Here is a 16503-nt window from a genome sequence, read left to right on the forward strand (position 1 = left end):
CAGTACTATATATAAAATAGATAATCAACAAGGACCTACTGTATAACACAGGGAACTCTACTCAGTATTCTATAATAACCTATATGGGAAAAGAATCTGAAAAAGAATGGATATATGTATATGTGTAACTGATTCACTTTGCTGTACACCTGAAACTAACACAACATTGTAAATCAACTATACTCCAATATAAAATAAAGATTAAATTTAAAAAAAAAAGGATACTGTTTCTGGTATACTGTTACCATAGAAAGATCATCTGATTTAACATATCAACAAATGCTGAAAATGAGACAGATTCAGACAAACCCTCCCCTCCTCACCACCTCCTCCTACTCTCCCCTTGCCTTTATCCACCACACATCAAATACTGCACATCACAATAAGTTCCAATTTTACACATTCCCTTTCTCTCTCGTTAGGAAGCTCTGACAGCATACTTAAGAGGCAGGCTGTTGTATCCCAGCCCAGTGGCTTCACTGAGCACAATTCATATGTTCTCTCTCCTCAAGGACACTTTGAAAGAAAGGATGGCCCATGCATATTTTCCTTTTCATTACATCCCTATATCTCTGTGCAATTTTGAACCTTGAAACACTATTTCTACGAATGGAGAATCACAGGTGCTCTATTACTCTATGTTTCCAATAATAAGATCTTCAGGTAAGTGAGTCCTATCTGTTAAAGCTGCCAGGCTTCAATCAGAAAGACTGGTTCAAAATTCACTGCTTCTATTTAAAACTACAAATGAACTGGTCCAGAAAGACTGGGGGATCAGAGTAGATAATGAGAGAAGAAAATCTCTCTGTAGGCAGAGATCCAATATAGACTGGCCATTCTGATCAAAGTGGCACTTACGTATTATTAGTATTTCCCAAACAGCCTCTGAACATGTTGGGGAACTAGACTGTGGTAAATCCATTGCAGACAGAAGTCTCTACGAGATTTAAAAAAAAAAAAAAAAAAACAAAGGAAAAGAAGTACATTTTAAAAACTGGGAAAAGTACCAAATGAAAAGTAAGTTGTACAAATTGGTCCTTAAAGGGTCTGAGAAAAACAGAAATCAGCCTGTTTTTTCCTTTCCCATGGTTCCTACACCCAAGAAACATTAGAAGGATATAAATCACAAACATGGAAACTAATCAGTAATATTCACTTCTATACTGAAGTCCCAGGTCTAACGAAAGCAAACGTGGAAAATGGACAGAGGAAAAAGATATATATCCGTGTCAGGCAAGAGTAGACAGTAGGGGTAGCAAAACGAGACAGCCAAAAATCAGGCAATAGATGGAACTTTTGGCTTGCATGGTACTCCAGGTTTCTTCTTCATTCTATATGAATATGTTTGGGAAAGTTTATATACTTGAGAATATTCACAATTTTTAACTCTGAAAAAAATGATCTCTATTTTCTCTCTACATACCAGTCTGATTATTGTTTACCCCAAGGACACGACCCCCAAGGAATCAACTCAAATTCCTTTCCAAATAAAAACTGGAATTCAATGGGATGTCTACTGCTATGATTTGGAAACCACTCTATCTTATGAGCCTTCAGAAAAGATACTTATCTGAGCAATTCATCTCCAACAAATACCTATATGACCTTAGGTTAAACCCCAACTTATATGGGTCTCAGTTTCCCAATTTGAAAAGTGAAAGATTTGGACCAAACGATATCTAAGACTGTTTCAGGGTGTACATTCTATGATGCCTCTTGAAGAATGAGGAAAAAGACATCAAAAGTTCAAAACAAACTAACTTCACTCAACTAAGAGTAGTTAGTTTGGGGAATTCCCTGGCAGTCCAGTGGTTAGGACTCGGTGCTTTCACTGCTGGGGCCTGGGTTCAATCCCTGGTCAGGGAACTAAGATCCTGCAAGCCATGCAGCATGGCCAAAAAAAAAAATTTTAATAAAAACTTAAAATAAATTTAAAAAATAAAAATTCATTTTAAAAAAGAGTTGTTAGTTTGTCGCCCTTGGGGATCTTAAAGGGTACATGTAAAAAAGCAATAGGGACTTGAAGTGGTCAGGAAAAAAGCGACTTATGCGTGGCTGTATATGTTTATGTCAGCTGCTGATTACTGGAATAGTAGGAGCAACCCAAGAGATTTAAGACCGGTTATTAGAAGAAACCATTCAGGTGAGTCCTTACTTGTTTTTAGCTATGAATTCATTATGTAATGATAGTTCTTAATTCTCTATTCTCCTGGTTTCAAAAAAAGAAACAACTCACTTTTTCACTATGATTTTGAGTGTTAAAGGAAAAAAAAAAGAGCATAAGAATAACAGGGGCAAAGACTTAAGATATTCTGGTTGAATAAGTACTGTTTTTTTTTTAATGATCCCACAGTAAACTAGGTACGGCTCATAGCAACCGGGCACAGTAGAGATGAGGCACAAGAAAATCAAACACGCAGAGCTGAAGACACATTGTTGTAAAGTTACATCAGGAACAGCAAATTCTTCTTTAGGAATTATACTGTATAGCTGACACATGCACACTCCTACACAGACCAGATTTAATAATATCTTTTTGTTAGCAGCTTACCTTTTAAGTACCAGTGTACCGGGAATGTCTTAACTTGACAAGACCTCACCCAGCAGCCTGCTCTAAAATGATTTCACGCTACCTGTTGCTTTACTTATATAAGGGTGTCCTGGTATAGTCCCTCACATGAACACTCCAATGGACTGCCCCTCAAGCAACACTCCCTCTGATTTCTCCAGCTGTGGCCTGATGGTCATATATGATAGGAGCACGACGTATGAATATCAAACATACACAAATGGGCTTCCTAGGAGAGGTACCCTGAGAGCAGGCAAAGCATAAATGAGTACCTAAAAGCCTTGAGCATTACAATAGGTGGTCAAGTACCTAAATGGGAAAGAAAAGGGAACACCACAGAGAAAAAAAAGGGGCAGAGGTCTAATGATAAAACTGGTCCCACAACTTGGCCCATTTATCATTAGCTATACACAGAGCCCAAAATTACTTCCCACTCTGAACAGAGGTATAGGCAAGTCCCTTAGCTGTTCCCAAATTCCATTTACACCATAAGCAAATTAAAGCATCAAGAACAGTAATGAAAACTACTAATGTGCAATACCATTCTGACTTCAAAATATAAGGGAGGGACTTCCCTGGTGGTCCAGTGGTTAAGATCCCTGAGGCTTTTAAAGTATACTCCTTCTGGAGCATTTAAAGAGGCATTTAGGGACTTCCCTGGCAGTGAAGACACTGCGCTTCCAATACAGGGGATGCGGGCTCGATCCTTGGTTGGGGAACTAAGATCCCACATGCTGCAGGGCAACTAAGCCCATGCGCTGCAACTACTGAGCCCACATACTCTAGAGCCTGCACACCACAACTACTAAGCCCACATGCCGCAACTACTGAGCCCGCGCGCCCCAACTAGAGAGAAGCCTGTGCGCCACAATGAAAGAGCCCGCACGCCGCAACGAAGACCCAACGCAGCCAAATAAATAAATAAATATAAGGGAAATGATACAGTTCTCATATAGGTAACTCCAGCCTACCCTAAAAATGACATCACGACAGCCTCCAATCAGAATTCAAAAAAGACTAACCTGGGATTCAGAAACGCTTTGCAAATAAGGACTCTCTCACTTTAAAATGGGGATCATCAAGTTGTAAAAATGCTCAACGGCCTACTGAGGTTACCGTGAGTTTATGTGTAAATATTACAATCAACTTTTTCCAAGACTCCTCTAAGCCCTGGCAACAATCCCTTTGGATTTTCTCTCAAAATTATAAGAAGACATCCAAATTAAAAATCCAAGAGGGTAATGTGAAAAATATTAACAATAGTGATGCCTTGTCAATTTTCCTAATATGAAGCAGATGAATTTCATTTACACATACACTGCATAAATAGGTTAACACACAATTATCCTCTTGCTCGAGTTGCTAATTAACAGCAGTCAAGAAAAATTCATTTCCGTGTTAGAGCTCCCGAGAACCTCTGTCATAATAAGTCAGATAGTTGAAGTAAATCCCTATGTTTCCATACTTTTCAGTATAAATGAAACAAGTAGCAGGTGATAAGAGTAATGTTTCCATTCTCATGAGCAGATCAAAAGGCAACAAACTAGACAACAAAGATAACTTTTTTAAAGTAGCTAAAAGTTTTGTTTGTTTTTACTACAAGGGGGGGAGGGGGTGGGACATAACTATTCCCAGACCATGAAATGACTCATTTTCTATACAATATACCAAAAGGGACTACTGCCACACAGCCAACTGCATGCATAGTCAGAAGGTAAGAGTTCAGTAAAGAATAGTGATGGGTTTTGGAATCAGGCTGATAGAAAATTACACTGCAGTTTCACCATGTACTAGTGATGTGACATTAGGCAAATTATCTAACTTCCTTGAGCTTAATTTGCCTCATTTGTAAAACGGTCCAATATCGACCTTGCAGGGTTATCTTGAAGTTAAATAGAATGTTGTACATAAAGTACCAACTACCTGGCCAAGTGCTCTACAAATAAGAACTATTTTAACACGTTTTGTTTGAAATTTGAATTTGTTTATGTCTACACCTCATCTATCCCCTCCACCCCAAATTAAGGCAGATATTGTTATTAACCTAAATTAATATGAAATGGCCCCAAAACATATCACAACAATGTTGCCTTCTCCATTGCAAATTCCTGCAAGAATACCCCCTCCTCTCATCTAAACCCTACTCTGATGACACCAAGAATTAGAAATGCTGTGCTTTGCAAAAAAAAAAAGAAAGAAAGAAAAAAGAAATGAACGTATTCCTGGCAATAGCTCATCACTAAAATCTGTTCTGGAGCAAAGCAGTAACATATGGTTAAGAGACCAAATTTCAGTCCAATGGTCAAATTCAATTTGATTTGATCACTGCCAAATGGTGATCATATTTTTTTAAGATCTTACAAATTTTTTTTAAATGCGGTAAGTCCTTACCCATATCTAGCACTGTAGCACTGTACCAAATACTATTGCAGATTTTCTCTTACTCAACTCAAATATCTAAGCAAGAATACATTCAGATTATGGGGCTGCTGAGAATAGCAGTAAGGATAAATGGTTATGTCATACGTCAAAAGGTCAGGATGTTTTTCCCCTTATCAATCTAAAGACACATTAAACAGATTCTCTCTCTGGACCAGCCCCTGTTTGGACAGCACCCGGGGCAACAAAGGCTACCCTAGAATTACCCCAACTTCCATGGAAGATCAGCCACATAGGTGGTATGTGCTGGGATGACTGCTGGCTCACTGAAGCATGCCTCCCTCTCATCTATCAACTGCTAGAGTAACTTTTGGAAGACTGCACCTCCTGATTGCATGGGACATCAAGACAGTCTCTTGCACAAGAAGCACAACATTAAACAAAGTTTCTTTTTTAATTGACATGTAGTTGATTTACAATGTTGTGTTAGTTTCAGGTGTACAGCAGTGATTCAGTTATACATATATATCTATCTATTCTTTAAATGAAGTTTTTCTGATCAATGGACTTTAGACATGTATACAAGTCATTTGGAATGAAGCTATTCATATATATATACACACACACACACACAAACACGCATATACACTCATGCATAAGTACATATACATACACACATACATACACATACATATATATACACACATACATACGTACCTTCTTAATTGGTAACCAACACATCCTCAGAGATAAATAAGCACTTTGTAACTGATTAATGAAGAAATTAAAATCAATGATTGATGTTTTACCTTGTTTAACAAATGTACCCTCATTCACCCCATTCAATTAATATAAATGCTTTGTCCCAGGCAACTCTTGGCCTCATTCTGAGAGAACTGGTTCCCCTGAGCCTTTAAGGAGAAACAGGATATTTGCATAACCTAAAAATATTTCCCCCAAGATAGTTATTATTTACTGTCACTATTTTAACATATGCCCACCAATTCCTTGACACTCCTCCCCTGCGTAGGTGAAGCTTAATTCCCATCCGCTTGAGTGTGAGGAGGACTTAGTGAACAGAGAGTAGGAAGTAACTTGACCGTGGAGAAACCTGACAGATACCATCTTCATCAAGGGATCAGAGTCAACACAATCAGTAATGTCACATTGATAGCATGTGTGCCAACAAGAAAGGCACGCCATTTCTGTGGTATTCCCCCCAAAAAACTCCATAACCTCAGTCCAATCACCAGAAAATATCAGAAAAACCCAAACTGAGGGATCCTATGAAATACCTAACCACTATTCTTCAAAAGTGTCCAGAAAAGACTGAAAAACTGTCACAAATTAGAGGAGACTAAGGAGATAAATAAATGCAATGTGGTATCCTGAGTTAGAACAAAGAAAGCACATCAGTGGGGAGAAAACGGGGAAATTCAAATAAAGTCTGTAGTATACCAACATTAATCTCTTAGTTTTGATAAAGGTACCATGTTTATTTAAGACGTTATTTAACATTAGGGGAAGCTAGGTGAAGGGTATAAGGGAACTATTGTTGCAACTCTTCTGAAAAATCTAAGTAGTATTAGAAAATTAAAAAGTCAAAAAACAAATAATTGGGCCTTAATATTACTTAGTATTAAATGAATCCACATGCAAGATATCCTGCAACTTGACCACCTTCCTCACTTGTTGGAACAGATTTATGCTAGGCGTCAAAGTGAGTTGCTTTTCATTGAAGACTATCTTCCCAGGACTATAGTTCTTAAAAAGGAGACAAACCGTAGTAGCAAATATATGAACCACTGATGCAGTAAATCACAACCAGCAGCTACAAATAACAGTTTATTCATCCATTCAGCAAGCTTATAGTCATGAACCATGTGCTGTGTACCGTGCCAAATACTGAGGATAAAAAGATCTACCCTCAATAGACACACAATCCAGTATGATCAGGTCAAGAGCAATGCACTCAGAAAAGCCTCCCTGACCTTCCCAAGATGAACTGGGTGTCCTTCTTTGGTTGTTCCACAGCTCTGTGCTGCCCACACTGAACTGTAATTGTTGGTTTTCTCACCTGTATTTTCCCACAATTGATACTTGCCAAGTACTATTCAGGGTCTCAGATTTTATCCTATTTGTAAGATAATAAGTTAGCCTATTACTGTTCCATGGATGCTGGCAGAAGACATGAGACTCCTGGATCAGAGACCAAGGACATGATTACTCAAGGCCAAAGCTTCATGTTCGTTTGCATTGGTTTCTCACGCCCCCTCTGCCTCAGAGCAGTAATTCAAAGAGCCCATCATGGAATCCTCTACATGCTACCGGTCATGTTACAGGAAAGGAACACTAAGCTTAGGAGACTCACTGCTCTTACAGTAAGTGGAAGCAAGCCTGACCTTTGCCTGGGGGAGATGTTACCTCATCCCTCACGGTTGCTTGTTGCCTCAGGTAGAGAGAGCGGTCAGGGTCCCACATTCTTGGCTTGTCCAACAGGAACATGCAGGAATGCTCAGGACCCCTGTTGCCTCTCCCAACAATCATCTTTTTTTTTTTTTTAATTAAGTTTTATTGGAATATAGTTGCTTTACCATGTTGTGTTAGTTTCTGATGTACAGCAAAGTGAATCAGTTATACATATACATATATCCCCTCTTTTTTAGATTTCCTTCCCCTTTAGGTCACCACAGAGCACTGAGTAGAGTTCCCTGTGCTATACAGTCGGTTCTCATTAGTTGTCTATTTTATACATAGTAGTGTATATATGTCAATCCCAATCTCCCAATTCATGCCACCCACCTTCCCCCCTTGGTGTCCATAAGTTTGTTCTCTACATCTGTGTCTGTTTCTGCTTTGCAAATAAGTTCACCTGTACCATTTTTCTAGATTCCACATACAAGCGATATTATCCAATATTTGTTTTTCTCTATCTGACTTACTTCACTCTGTATGAAAGTCTCTAGGTCTATCCACATTTCTGCAAATGGCACTATTTCGTTCCTTTTTATGGCTGAGTAATATTCCATTGCATATATGTACCACATCTTCTTTATCCATTCCTCTGCTGATGGACATTTAGGTTGCTTCCATGTTCTGGCTATTGTAAATAGTGCTACAATGAACACTGGGGTGCATGTGTCTTTTTGAATTATGGTTTTCTCCCAGTATATGCCCAGGAGTGGGATTGCTGGATCATATGGTAGTTCTATTTTTAGTTTTTTGAGGAACCTTCATACTGTTCTCCATAGTGGCTGTATCAATTTACATTCCCACCAACAGTGTAGGAGGGTCCAACAATAATCTCAATCACAGGGAATGTTTTAGGCATTTCTGTACCCTTAACACCTGGCATGACATGGGACACAGTGCAGACACTTGTTAAGTGTTTGCTAAATGAATGACTACAAATTAGAAATCCTGAGTTTGAAGCCAAAGACAGCTGCTCAATATCAAGACCATGGACACAGTCACTTAATCTCCTTAAGCTTCATTCTCTTAATTTCTAGAAAATGTTCAAAAATAGAAACTCAAGAAAGGAAATAAAAGATAATGAAAAAATTACCTCCAAGGATTCTTCTATCTCTAAAACTGAAAGTTTCTATAATTTTCTAAACAGGAGATGCCAGAAAGCCCGGGTGCCTGATTGTCTCTCTGACAGATGTGATTCCCGCTGCATTCCCACCATGGAGGTAGAAATTCATGACAACAAACTGAGAATTCTACTAATTTTGGTTATCCAAAGTTATTCATGATAACCTCAAATTTCACTATAAAATTTCATAAAGACTAAACTCTATAAAAACAAGGCAGAAAACTCTACTGTCACAGAATTCTCAAGGTAAATATTAAAACCACATAAATTATCTACTTAGTTAGTAAATGACAGATGAATAGATGAAGAAAACAAACTTTCTCAAACTTCATGATTTTAAGAGACTAGCAGTGTCATCAACACTGAAACATCTCCCTCTATGTACAATACACAGGATGCAATATTTAAGGGATAATAGATAATGACCACGTGACTATTAAGTCCCTTCCACAAGTGCCAGTGAAACACGTGAGATACAGATTTAATTGCCAAGAGGAATTCCCACCACAGATTATGAAAAGCTATGTGGGGAATGTACACCACACTCCGTCACTAAATTAAGCAGTATATATTGATATTTCATTAGCATCAGTTCCATTCTTAGGTTAACTGAAAATGCTGAGACAGATGTAGTATTCACATAACAGATCATGCGAAGGTATTCCTTCCACTCCCTTCAAGTATGACAGTACACTAAGAATATACAACGCAGTATCCTGTATGGGTTTTAATCTTTTGAGTTAATGTCACCTTTCAGATGGAAAATATATATTTGAGTTTTTTTCCATCAAATTCATTTGATATTGGCTTTTTTTTTTAACCAAAAGAATCAACAGCACCAGGCAGTCCTCGGACCTGTCTCTTGCCTCAGCAGTGTTAGGTGGAACAGACCCAAGATTTGCCCCCTTACTCCAGCCTCTTGATCACCCCTCAAACCCCCTCTCCAGCTGCAGCCTCCAGGACATCTTGCCATCCTTTGCTTCCCACGACAGTTAACCCAGATTTTGTGCTTAGCTCCTTGTTGCCAATCAACCATGAGCTCCCAGATCCAGCAGAATTTTTCCACCAAGGTCAAAGCTGCTATCACCCACCTGATCAACCTGCATCTGTGGGCTTCCTATACCTCCCTCTCTCTGGGCTTCCATTCCAGCTGCAAAAGTGTCGCTGGCGATGAGCTGCCGGAAAAATGCAAGGGCACCAAACATCTCTAGAAGATCCAGAAGCAGGGCTGCAGCTGAGTCCTCGTCCAGGACATGAAGAAGCGGCCTCAGGATGAGTGAGGTCACAGTCTGGGTGGCAAGGAAGGGGCCCTGGCCCTAGAGGAAACCCTGAACCGGGTCCTGCTGAAGCTGCATGCCCTGGGTTCTGCCCACAGAGACTCCCATCTCTTTGACTTCCTGGAGAAACACTTCCTGGACAACGAGGTGAAATTCATCAAGAAGGACAACCACCTGAGCAACCTCCTCGGGCCAGCCTGAGGCAGGGCTGGGTGAGGCCTCTTTGAAACCGCTCAGCCGTAAGCATGGCTAGAAGCCTCCAGGGGCGGCACCTTCTAAGGCCTTGCTGCAGCTCCCTGGCCTCTGGACTTCTGCCTCCAGCCCCATGGCAGCTTCTTAACCAATCACAAACCCTCTCCCAAGATGCAGACCCAGTGTCAACAATAAAGCTTCCTTTTGCAGAGACAGACATACAAGAGAATGTGTATCTTAGATAATGTTGTACATGTAGACTTTAATGGATAGTGTCAAATGGGAAAGATACCAACTCTGAAGCCAGGCATACTTAAGTTTGAATCCTTATTCTGCTGCATATTAGACGTGTGAATGTTGCATATATTATTTAACATTGTTTTTAAGGCTTAATTTCAACACATGTAGAGATAATGAAATCTACCCTGTAGTTACCGTTCCGAATCAATGATATAGAAAAAAGCCTACATCCTGCACCTGGTAGGTATTCAGGAAATGGCAGTACTTATTGCCATCAGCTTGTTAGCTTAAGGTCATTTGCTGTCACAGGGTCACTAATGGCCACAGGGATCCATTTACACACACACCCTTTACTTATTTATTTTAAGCCTAACCCTTCTGAGAACACTGGAAGTGTTAACTTAATGCACTTGAGTAAAATGCTATAGAATCATTGCAAAATTTAAAGAAGCCAGGAGAACAGAATTATAGGATTTTAAAAAAAGTTCCCTGGAAGTTCCCTTGTGGCCTAATGGTTAGGATTCGGCGCTTTCACTGCCGTGGCCCGGTTCAACCCCTGGTAGGGGAACTGAGATCCTGCAAGCCGAGAGGCACAGCCAAACAAATAAATAATAAAATTAAATTCCTTGATAAATCACCTTGCCTGTCCCTGTGCCACAGGAAGGACAATTGTTGGATCCATTCCAGTCAAATGAGACCATATCTATTCTGAAAGATTTCCAATTAGGATGATTCCCCAACTCTCCCTTAGATGCCCAGTTAACATCTCATGTACAAAATGTACATGAATATCTAATCTATTTCCCTTGCATTTTACTTGAGTCCATTTGGTTTTTTCCATTGTCTTTAGGGCCTGGAACACATATGACATAATTATTAAATCACTTCTCAGACTTCTTTTCCTTAGCATCATAAACATTTCATCACAGATCCAATTTTTCCCATTTTTAATCATCTTTCAAGTTCCCTGTGTCACCTCTGTAGTTGTAGAGATTGAAAGAGGTCAACAAATCCCATAAGAGAAAACGAGTTAATGGTCATGGTGTTTTATATTCTAATTATATATGTCAGTATTATGCTGTTACTTTAATGATGGCCCCATGTTAATGGCATAATTTTAAATACCACTAGATTTTCTCAATTGTCACACTTACACTGTGTATCTACCCCAACAGTTTGCTTGTCTTTGCCTATAAAATAATTAACTTTTTACAGCACTTTATAGTTTATTTAATAGTTCTACATGATCCCTACAACCATCCTGTATTAAAGCAAGGCAGGTATTATTTTTTACAGTTTAAAAAAATAAAAAAGGAAGTTCCGAGAGTTTTACTCCCTCAAGGGCACGTAGTTAGTGACAACCAGAACCAAGACAGTTCAGCTGACATCCATCAATCCAATGCACCTTCCATTCTACAACCAAAACACACATACAACACTTTGGGTACACTTACTGAAATAGACGACTTTGTTATCACAATCCTATGGTTATGTCTGCCCTTTTCATAGCCTTTAAATTCATGTTCCATGCTATTCATATTAGAAGAGGTTCTACCCTGACCTTCATTAAAGGCTTTACCAAAATAACTCTTTTATTGTCTCTTTCTAGAGCAAGTAAAGAGAACTTATCAACTTCCACTTAAATATGACATTGATCATGAGCATTTATTTGCTCTGCTTCCCAAAACCCTCTTTTAAATGAGGGTAATTTTTTAAAGCGAAGTATGAGTCCACATGAATAAAGAGACTGAGAGGGTAGACAGCAGAGTTGAGAGGAATATGCTAGATGCTGTTAGAATGTAACATGCAGATTTGATGATGTAGCCAGTTAGACATTTATCAACCAGAACAGTATCTGGAATACAAGTCAAATCCAAAAAGATTCAATAATGTTCTCTCAGGAAAAGTTCTAGTAAGAATAATCTAAATTATCTAATAGTCTAAATAAACATTCAGTTCATAAAATGAACTTGAGACATTTCAGTCACTGCGGCTCAGCTCTGAAGGACTGGGCTCAGGAAGATGGCAACAACAGCCAAAAATGGTGGTGGTGAAAAAATGGCTGCTCTGGGACCCAAATCAGTCATCGAACCAAGTGTTATTTGACTATAATTTGCCATAAGACAAATTTTTTAGGGAACAGATCAAACTGGATGAAAGCTGGGTACCTCTGGAGATAATATAATTCAACAGGTTAAAATCCCTCAGACTTTAATAGAAGTAGTAAGAAAATCAAAGTCAAAACCCATGAAAATAAATAAAGATAAAGCGAAAATCAGAAGCTCTCCATGCAAAACTCTCTCTGATGAGTATAAAATGTCTGATGACTGATGACCATAAAAAATGATGTAAAAACAGATCCATTTATGTAAAAGGCTTCTCAACTGGTACAACCCTTGGTGACAAAAGAAAGATTAGAAGATAAAGGTCAAGCACAAAATATTCAAATGAGAAACAGAGACCCCTGACCAAAAGCATAAAGACAGACTCTCTAATACTTTTCGAGAAAGATTAATTTGCAAAAAAATAAAAGAGAGAGAGAGAGAGAGAAGGCAAAATAAAGTATAAGCTAAACTGAGAGCTAAACAAGAAGAAAAACAGCAGTGCTATAAATGCTGAAATGAAATCTCTAGAAGAAAAGATTAGGTTTTTGCTGAGTTTTTTGGATGACTTAGATGATCCGACCTGTAGAGAAGATCTACACTTCCTTTCCTCAAATTGTGGGGAAATAAAGTGGATAGATTTCATCAAAGGTGCAAAAGAGAGAAATAATTCTATTTCATGAGAAAGCTAAAGCAGCACTAGATATAGCCGAAGAAGCCAATAATGGTAACCTCCAATTAGAGAACAAAGAAGAGAGGTGGGGAGTACCAGGAGAGATAAAACACAGCCCTGAAAAAAATCGTGGTGGATCAACCAGAATCCCTCAACAAATGGAAATCAAAAGGTCACAGATTTAAGGAAAAGGAGAAGGAATTAAAGCTGCCTAGGCTGGGTCTGTTTAAGGAAAACTACAGTTTCAGAGCAAGAAAATGAAAATTGACAGTGATGATAAACATGAAGCAGATGGACGAGTAAAAGTAGCCAAAGAGTCTTCATCAAAACAGTAGAAAACACAATGGTGCAGGAGACCAGTAGGGTAGCAAACAAATTTCTAGGTATTCAGCTGCTTCTATCTTTGGAGGTTTGAAAAAAAGAAAATCAAATTAGACCCACTTCAATGTCCAGCTGTAAGAAAGGAAAGATTTGTTTGTGTGTGTGTGTGTGTGTGTGCTTTAACCTGTGTGTGTGCTTTAACCTGTCTTTTTGTTGTTGTTGTTCAAATAAAGATTTTTTTAATGGATAGTTCTGCTTGTGTTATTTCAAATGATTCCAATATCAAAGGGAATGTTTTTCCACTAAATTGCCTTTGTAATATAAGAATATATTAGCAAAAACTAATAAAATACATATCAAATAAAAAGAAAAAAACAAAAGAACTGAATCAAGGAGGGCAAATACAACTCAACTGTCCCGCTGCTTCATGGGAAAAAAGGTTCAAAGTTTAATGAAAAAATATAGGCTGCTAGAGTGACAGCCTTCTTTTCCCTTTCAGTCTAATTGCTGGCAAAAGGATGCAGAGGCAAGAAAATCTAATATTAGAATGAAAATCTCCCCCCAAAATCAACTTTTCATAAAATTACACTGAGGAAGATATATAGTAGCTTTTTTTGGAAGGTCTAATTGGCTTTATTCGATGATTCACGAATCAGTTAGCATCCCATCTATAGGATAGATGGGCTTTTCCTGTAACAGCTTTAAATGAAAATATGCCTAGAAAACTATGCTGACCAAACTGTAGTCTAATCATTTTTATTTGTTCCACTTAAAATAAACAGCTTATAGACTTGCACGTAAAAGACTGTTTGCCTCATGTTTATCTTCAACGTTGCCCCAGTGCATCCTGCTCACACTGGAAACATTTGTCTAACTCTGGTTAGCTGTGACATCTGAAAGAAGAAAAGAAAGCATATGGCATGGTTTCAGTAACTCACCATTTGAAAAAAACGTAGGAGGCAGAAAAAATGCTTAAAGATCGAAGTTTTTATGCCTGAATGTGAGAGTACGGTACCATTTTCAAAGGTTTGGAAACATAACCTAGAACTGTAAGAATACTGTTCAAAAAGAAAAGCTGAAGGCATGATTAGCTATAAGCTGAAGGCTTCCAGAAAGAGTACTAAACAGATGTCTGAAGACTCCCAATCCTACCAGAAAAAGGACTTCAAGCAAACTAGTACCCTTCCCATATCCTCCATTTATAAAAATGAGATGCCACTGCCCCTGGCCAGAAACTCAAACAAAGCAGAAAGCACCTGCATGTTGAAGACACAGGTTGAAGGTGCTGAAAAGGGCTGCTTCTCCCAAAATGTTTCCCATGGTCTATGGTAGTAACAAATTCTACCATGAGAAGTCCACTTTTACACTTTTTTTTCCCCTTGTATAGAGAGATACATAAAGAATAGGCAATAGATATAGACAACTTAAAGAATTATTAAACAAACACAAGGAACCATTATCCAGATCAAGAAACAGAATACCGCCGATGCCACAGAAGCCTCCCTACCACCCCCAACGCACACCTACTATGCGCCCTCCCCAATCATTTCCCCTCATCTCTCCACTGGAGGTGACTGCAGCCCTGATTTTTGTAATAATCATGTCCTTGATTTTCATTTTACCATTTAAACATGCATCCCTAAATAACACAGTTTACTTTTTGTTGTGTTTGAACTTTCTATGAATAGAATCATACTGAGGTATTTTGGAGGTATTCACATAAGGTTTCAGAGATTCATCCACTTACAATATTTATGTACTCATCCCACTGTTAATGGGCATTTGAGTTGCTTCCATTTGTGACTCTTCTGAACAATACAGCTATGCACATTCATGCACATGTCTCCTGATACACACGTGCTAGGATTTCTCTAGAGTATCTCCCAAGGTTGGAAGTACTGGAGTGTCAACTTTACTGGAAAATGACAAACTGCTTTCCAAAGTTAATATACCAACGTACATATACACCAACCGTGTACAAAATAGAAATTCACTCTCTGAATTCATTCATGGTCTACAAAAATTCACAACTGTAATGGAAATCCTACTAGGAGAAGAACACCCCATTAAGCTAGGTATATTCTTAGCAAAAGGTCTGCCTTCAAAATGGCAGTTGAGAACTGGACCAGAGGTGTATGCAAAGCACAGCTAATTCTGGAATAGGAAATAATGTCTAAAGAACAGTCCAAAGCATAGGCTGAGAAACCAAGCCTGGATGACACACTGCGATGGCAATGGTGATTCTTCATGACACGTGGCAGACACCGAGATGGGGGAGAAAAGCAGATTAATAACTATAGGGAACAAAGCGCTGGAAAGGGGAAAAGACTGTTTTATCACTTAACTTAAGGCCACCAACTTTTAAATGTTTAGTAACTCAGACCACCACCACTGATTATTCAAGAAATAGAATCAATAAGTCAGTTATATTATACCCAAGGATAACTTTTAATTTCTCAGGAAAACAAAGATATATAAATTCTGTTGGCAACCAGTGCTATTATGTCTAACATTCAAGGAAAAAAAGAAATTGGACTTTATTTTACTGAACACAGTTAACTAAGCTTCTATCAACAAAAAATTTCAGATAAATACTAAATCTAGGCACCTTGGTTACACATCAAGCAGAACTAAAATCAGTGGTAAATTTGGGATAAGATGCTGACATCATCAAATCAAACACTGTTACTTCCTACTATTCCTGCACTTCCTACTGAGAGAAATAGCATTGCCTAAGATTAGACAGAAACATGATAGAATAGGATTCAAATCCAGATCTGTTCTACTTAGAGGCCTGTGACTTTCTATAAAGCCAAACTGAAAATCAACTAATCTAAAAATGGTCGTAAAAGTTTCAGTTATACAAGATAGGTAAGCGGTAGAGATCTACTACACAGCAGAGTACCTGTAGCTAACAAGACTGTATTGTATACCTAAAATTTGCTAAGAGGGTAGATCTTAAGTGTTCTTACCACCAAAACTAATAATAAGATAAAGCAGATGGGAGGAAATTTGGGGGGCTGATGGACATTCTATGGCCGCGACTATTTCACAGGTACAAACTTAATCCCCAAACTCATCAAGTTGTATATGTTAAATATGAACAGCTTTTTATATGTCAATAATACCTCAATAAGGTTTTTTTTTAAAGTTTG

At 38.4% G+C, this 16503-nt stretch overlaps 1 protein-coding gene and 1 pseudogene across 1 annotated transcript in view; one reads left to right on the forward strand and one right to left on the reverse strand.

The window, feature by feature from the left end:
- Nucleotides 1-16503, reverse strand: part of AVEN (apoptosis and caspase activation inhibitor) — a 186608-nt gene that overhangs the window by 125674 nt on the left and 44431 nt on the right. The gene's annotated exons all lie outside the window — the stretch shown is intronic.
- On the forward strand, nucleotides 12275-13362 carry LOC132360820 (lupus La protein homolog; annotated as a pseudogene).

Source organism: Balaenoptera ricei, chromosome 2 (genome assembly GCF_028023285.1).
Source record: "Balaenoptera ricei isolate mBalRic1 chromosome 2, mBalRic1.hap2, whole genome shotgun sequence".
Classification (NCBI taxonomy): domain Eukaryota; kingdom Metazoa; phylum Chordata; class Mammalia; order Artiodactyla; family Balaenopteridae; genus Balaenoptera; species Balaenoptera ricei.